The sequence below is a fragment of the Pinus tabuliformis genome, chromosome 1_2 (genome assembly GCF_031772625.1).
Source record: "Pinus tabuliformis cultivar Carrire ecotype Pingquan chromosome 1_2, CPIR1, whole genome shotgun sequence".
NCBI lineage: Eukaryota > Viridiplantae > Streptophyta > Pinopsida > Pinales > Pinaceae > Pinus > Pinus tabuliformis.
The window spans coordinates 1,318,692,569-1,318,699,877 of record NC_142298.1 but is presented as its reverse complement, the minus strand read 5'-3'; positions in this window follow the sequence as shown (position 1 = coordinate 1,318,699,877).

Here is a 7,309-nt window from a genome sequence, read left to right as displayed (position 1 = left end):
TTCAAGCGACAATTACTAACAAGTTTCTTTTCAAATTCAAAATGAAGACTTGCTTTCGACACTAGAAAGACTACTAATTCAGATAAAATACAATAGTAACAGATTAATTGACTATCAAGAGCAATCAGACTCTCTTCTATGACTGAAAACGACACTTGCGACACTTTCAAATCAAGAAACGAAAGTACAATTACGTTACTTTTTTGCAAAGGAGAACTGAAAATGACTCAACAAATACACAAAAACATTTACAGTTCTTTGCACAATGGAGGCAGAATATCAACAAGGAAAGGGGTTTCAAACAGAGGTATACTGACTACAGGTAGCAAAATTCATGAATAGAACTGAAAAGAATGAACACAAAAACCAACATTCAGGAACAATTCCTAGTCTGATTAGCACACCTGTAACACAGTGAATTTGAAATTCAGCGCACCTACTACACTCGGGAAGTGCGTTGAATTTCCAATTCACAGAACAGAGACTGCGTTGGGCCAGAGACGAGACTTTTCTTGGGTTCCGGGTCACATTTTGTAGTTCAGTTCAGGGATTTTGGTCGAGCAAGTGGTAATCAGTAAATCAACAACAGGGGTAGATCTAAGGAGGTTACTAGAGCCACCACAAGGGAAATTAGAGAGTTTTTAAATCAGTTGCTTAATTCATAAACAAAACCTAGAGATTGACTGAAGCGGAATTTATCTACTTTGCATTTGCATAGAAAATGCAGTTTGAAAGCTACCTGGCTCGACTTCAGGCTCCGTCTGTAAGTTTATAAAGTAAACAAAAATGTAGATAAACAAACAACCTAGTCGCTCCCCAGCGGAGTCGCCATTTTGTTACAGGGAAAAGTGTCTATGAAGAACTGCTAATCCCACTAAGGTGTGGTAGCTACCTTAGAAAAAAACAAAGTAAAACTACTTTCGTTTTCCTTTATGAAAGATAGATGAGAGAAGAATAAAGGAGACCAACCTCTGTCTTGCGCTTGGCTCCTAGTTCGATTCCTCTCTCTTCTGATAGTCCTTTGCTACTTGCTTCCTTGTACACCCAGCTTCACAGAGTACCTATAGAATCAAAGCAGCATAACACTATACAAGAACATGGATCTATTATCATAAACAATCTAGTATTAGATGTAAATTGACCATACAAATGCACGAAACATAAATGACACAAGAGTATGGAGGAAAACTTGAATAGCTTTATTGATAATCAAGAAAGAGCCAAGAGAGTTACAACCAGTTGTTCTGACCCAGCATCATCCTCTCAGCAGTGAGCCCTTCTTCACCTCATGCAAAGCTTAGATCACCCAACACTATGATGTTGCCTCAAGAAACCAACAACAATTCCTTACAAGATGCAAAATTCCAGCCTCCTGGATCTCTGGGATGAGGGATCCATATATAGATATCTGTAAGGGAGATGAGTTAGCTTGTGATTTGATTAGTGTCTTCCCTCTAACAGTTCTTGCTTCCACTTGGAGATTGATGATCTCTTACTCATCCTTGGTCGAATTCAGAGAGGCAAGTGTCACAGGAGAAGTTTTTGGAAGATTCCATGCCTCTCCACCTCGCGGATTGACACTGCCATTTGTCACTTCTTGCCCATTGCACCCCATAGAAGGGCTTTTTGAAATGCAACGCAGCCAGATAGTGTACTTAGGTGAGATGCAACGCACTTTGCTTATGGAGCAGGTGAAATGATCCTGTTTTGACCAGTTCTGAGCAGTTTTTCATGGAGAACTTCTGGGAGAAGCTGTAATCAGTTGACCTTATTCCTTTAGGGGTTAGAACAACACTTTTAGGGACTTAGGATCCCTTGGTTTATGGATATTTTATGCTTGGGGTTGCAGTGCCCAAAAATGTCTATAACAAAAGGGCTGAAGGCATTCTTCTATCCCAAAGGACCTCAAGGCAATCCTTGAAGCACAAGAGGTTTGTTGCAAAAGGTTTCTTGAATAAGCTCTTTATTAATCTTGTTTGAAGTTCTTTTATTCACTGGCATAATGACAACTTCTACAAGTGAGTCCTCAAATTCCTCCTTCATCACAAGATTATTTGAGGAAGACATGAAGCAAGACTTGTTCATCATGATGGAAAAGGTGAGGGAAATGTATGAGGATGGAAGGAACAAAAGCATACTTAGAGAGCAGTTGAATTCCATGAAGGAAGAGAAGCAGTTGCTTTCTGACAAATTGCAGGAAATGGAGAGGCAACTTCATATTGCAAATATGAACTTGAAAAGGATGCATGAGTTGGAATCACATCCCTTTGTTGCCAAAGTAGCCTTGGTCAAGTATCAACTTGATGAAGAGGCAAACCATTCCAGTTTGTCTTCAAATTCTTCTAAGAATGCTTATATTGGTTCTTTTGAAAAACATAATAGAGGCATAAGTTCCAAGCTAATGTCCAAGATGGGCTATGAAGGAAAGGGCTGGGTAAGCATGCACAGGGTATTCTTGAACCAATAATGGTTCAGGAAAGGCCTAAGTATTTGGGTCTTGGCTATGGACAATCTTATGGAGAAAGTTCCAAAGTTGCCATGAAGGCCATTGAAACAGCTCCAAGAAGGAGTTTCATTTTAGGTCTTCTACCCCAAGATTGTATTCTTGGGGAAAGCAATGGTGTGAAGCATACCTTGCAGAAAGAAGGTGTATATCAGCATACACTTGAACCAGAGAGTTGTGGAAACTCTGACAACCTTGAAGAGATTGTTGGTGTTCCAAAGGGAGCCACTTCTTCATATGATTCACCTCCTCATGAAGGCAATAATGGTGAAAGAGGAAGGTATAAATATGGTTCTAATCATATTCCTTTTGATTTTGTTCAGCATGGTAAATTTCCATATAAGCATTGGAAAAGAATTGCATGCTCCTTTTGTGGTTTGGATAACCATCATGTTTCTAGATGTTGGAAGAGAATGGCCACATACAAGAAAATTTTGAAGGAAAAGAAGAAAGAAGCCAAAGGTCCATTAGACAAGGAAAATCATGATGTTAAGAGGATGCACATGTGTTGCACTTACTGCCATAAGAAAGGTCATGTTGCTGCAAAATGTAGGACTATGAATCCAACAATGCTTCCACAAAAACTGAAGAAGGTGGAAAGCGAAGATGGTAGAAATGGAAAGGAAGTTTCCATGAATGATGTGTCTCAGGATGATTCACATGTTGATGCTGATGTGTAGACAAAGGAAAGACCTTTGAAATGGATTGGTAAGAAATGGTTATAGTTCTTATCCAATTAAGATTGAATGTCTATTGATGCATCTATTTGCATTTCTTTGTTGATGAGATGCAAGTTGCAGGTTTCTACCAAGAATGTGAATGGAAAAGTTGAGTAGGAGGCTCAATTTGTTGCTGCAACATTATATTTCATTTCAGCTTTGAAAGTACAGTGTGCTTAAGTGAAAGTGTTGGGTTGTGTTATGTTCTTTCCATGTAGTTAACAGGGGGTTTGAAGGGCACCTGTAACCCCACTTTATGGGGTCTAGGGCAGCGCCCCGGAAAATTTTGGTTTTGGACCCTATGTTAGGTTGGGCGGACCCACCTATGGTTTTTTGCATGATCTTCGCACATGTTTTTGGACGCGATGGTTTTTGATCCATGGTATTGGACGCAATGGTTTTCGATTCATGGTATTGGACGCGATGGTTTTCAATCCATGGTATTGAATGCTTCAGCATGTATAAATATGTATTGTAACATTGAAAGGAACATAATGAAAAATCAAGTTGGTAGTCCTGGTTTTGGGATCTAGGCGAAAATCTCTGTGTGTATGTGTTTTATGTGTTCTGCTCTTGCATTATTTATTTTCTGTGTTTTAGAATTCGTATGCAGGTAATTTCTGTACGGGGTTAAAACCTACCTTTGGTATCAGAGCTATTTTGGCTTCAAGGGGACGCCTTTGTTGTTGAGGGATTTCGCTCAGGCCTGTGGTAGACCCTGTTCAGTGGGAGATCTATGAGATCGATTCCAGTAGTGAAAGAATATGGTGAGCAGTGGAAAGCTATAGATCGAGAAATTTAATGGGCAGAGTTTTGAGTTGTGGAAACTCAAGGTGGAGGATCTGTTGGCGGATAAAGATCAGTGGATTGCGGGAGATCCAGGTACTAAACCAACGAGAGTGTCTGATGAAGAATGGAAGAAATTGGATCAGAAGGCAAAGAGCACAATACAATTGTGTGTCTCAAATTCAGTATTGCTGAATGTATTAGGGGAAGCTACGACGAAGGCTTTGTGGGACAAGTTAGGGACTTTGTACCAATCTAAGTCTCTGGTGAATAAATTTCTCTTGTGGAGAAAGCTGTACAACCTGAGGATGAAATATGGAGACTCGGTGACAAAGCATCTAAATGCATTTAATACTGTGGTAATTCAGTTAGCATTTGTTGATATTAAAATTTCAGATGAAGATAAGTGCATCAATTTGTTGTGTTCTCTACCAGATTCATGAGATAGTCTGGTTATTGCAATAGGTACCAATGCAACTGACTTGCATTTTGATGAAATAGTCTCATCCTTGCTAACAGAGGAGATGAAACGGAAAAATATGGAGAGCCAGAATGGTGATGCCTTGTCTATACGAGGACGGTCCCAGAACAGAAACAAAAATAATTCATCGAGTGGAAGATCTAAATCTCCAGGAAAACCTGTAAAGGTGGTGTGCTGGAAATGCGGAAAGGAAGGGCACTTCAAAAGGGACTGTAAATCTAAAGCTCCTAATAAAGGAAATGGATCTGATGATGCTCCTTCTATAGAGGCGAAAACCACCTCAGATGAAGGTGGAGATGCGTATTTGGATTCTTCAAGTACACATGTAGATAATGAGGCATGGTTGATTGACTCAAGTGCATCCTTTCACTTCACTCCCCATAGAGAGTGGCTTTGCAAGTACGAGAAATATGTTGGTGTTTATGTCTTCTTAGGGGATGATAGGAAGGCTAGAATCATTGGTTGCGGAAAATTAAAGTTGAAGTTGCAAGGTGGAAGGTTTAGAACACTTCCAGGTGTTCTGCATATTCCTGCATTGGCCAGAAATCTAATTTCTGTAAGTAAGTTGGATGATGCAGGTATAAAAACAGTGTTCGAGAAGGATACCTGCAAGATGGTTCGGGGAGCACTGGTATTGATGCGGGGAGTTCAGACTGGAACTCTATACAAGCTATAAGGTAGCACTTTTGTTTATGGGTGCAATAGTTCTGTGTTTCTTGAAAGTGGAGCAGAAAATCTAGTGGTCTTTAGAGAGAAGACCATGCTGTGGAATCAAAGGCTTGGACATATTGGAGAGAAGGGCCTTCGAATACTTCATGGTAAAGGTATGGTAGAAGGTATGAGTAATATCTCTCTAGATTTTGATTTCTGTTAAAATTGTGTATATGGGAAGCAGAATCGGGTGAGTTTCCCCTCTAGTGGTAAGAAGGCGAAACAAATATTAGAGCTTGTGCACAGTGATGTGTTTGGGCCTATGAAGGTTCCATCACTGGGTAATTCTGTGTACTATGTATCATTTATAGATGACTTCTCAAGGAATACATGGATATATTTCCTTAAGAAGAAATCTGAAGTCTTTGACAGGTTTAAAGAATTTAAGGCTCTGGTGGAAAACCAGACAAAGAAGAAGATAAAGGTGCTGAGGATAGATAACGGTGGAGAGTTTTGCAATAAGGAATTTGAAGAATTCTGCAAGAAGTGTGGTATCGCACGGTCGAATACTACTCCATATACACCTCAGAAAAATGGAGTTGCAGAAAGAATGAACAAGACATTGATGGAAAGGGAAAGAAGCATGCTCAGTGGTGCCAGGTTAGGACAGGAATTCTGGGCAGAGGCGGTGGATACTGCATGTTACCTAGTCAATAGGTCACCTTCATCAACGTTGGAGGATAAGACTCCTCAAGAGGTATGGACTGGTAAGAAACCCCCTCTTTCACATTTGAGGGTATTTGGATGTGATGCATATGTACATGTTCCAAAGGATAAACGAACCAAGTTGGATAGAAAATCTGAAACATGCATCTTTATTGGGTATAAGGATGGTTTAAAGGGTTATAAGCTTTGGAACCTAGTAATAAGGAAGGTTGTGTACAACCGAGATGTGGTGTTCAGAGAGGTGAAATATGTTATTAAACATGAAGTCCAACCAAAGGAACCTGAGAAGATAGAGTTTTAGCTAAAGGAGGAAGAACCAGACTCTACAGCAGAGGAGGAATGAGAAGATGAAGAGCCACAAACTCCATCTTTGAGAAGATTAGTTCGAGAAAGAAGGTAGCCTGAAAGGTATAGTCCATCTACTTTCTATTCAAATTTTTCTTTGTCTGTTACTGATGATGATCCTAGAACTATGAAGGACGCAGTGGATTCAGAGGATGGAAAACTCTGGAAAGAGGGTATGGTTGATGAAATGGAATCTTTGCACAAAAATGAGGCTTGGGATCTGGTGGAGTTGCCAGCTGGAAGGAAACCCATTAGTAGAAAATGGGTGTTTAAGAGAAATACAACTACAGAAGGAAAGGTGGAGAAATACAAAGCTCGGTTGGTAGAAAAATGTTATTCCCAGGTGCTGGGAATTGATTTTGGTGATATTTTTTCTCCTATTTCCAAGGTAACTTCTATTAGATTACTTTTATCTGTTGCTGCTGCTTTTGATTTTTAGGTAGAACAGATGGATGTGAAGACAACATTTCTTCATGGAGATCTGGAAGAGGAAATCTACATGAAGCAACCTGAAGGCTTTGCGGTGAAGGGTAAGAAAGAAATGGTATGCAAGTTAAAGAAGTCTCTGTATGGGTTAAAACAGTCACCAAGGATGTGGTACCAAAAATTTGATACATTTATATAGGGACTTGGATTCAACAGAAGCAAAGTAGATCACTATGTGTATTTTAAATTAATTGATGACCATGTTATTTATTTGGTCTTGTATGTGGATGATATATTGCTGGTTGGAAATGACAAAGAAATTATCTAGGATTTGAAGACCCAATTGTCCTCCAAATTCAACATGAAAGATCTTGGTGCTACAAACTATATTTTGGGCATGGAAATTAAAAGAGATCGGGAAAAGAGGAAGATCTGGTTAAACTAGAGGAATTATGTCGAGACAATACTGCAGAGGTTTAATATGCAAGATAATAAACTGGTGAAGGTTCCTATTCCTGTAGGTGTGAGTTTATTTGCTGAACAATGTCCCAAGACACAAGAAGAGGAAGAGGACATGTCTTGTGTTCCATATGAAAGTGCAGTTGTGTTATAGACATTTTTGTGCCTTACAGCTATAAGCATGAAATGTCCATAAACCAAGGGATCCTAAGT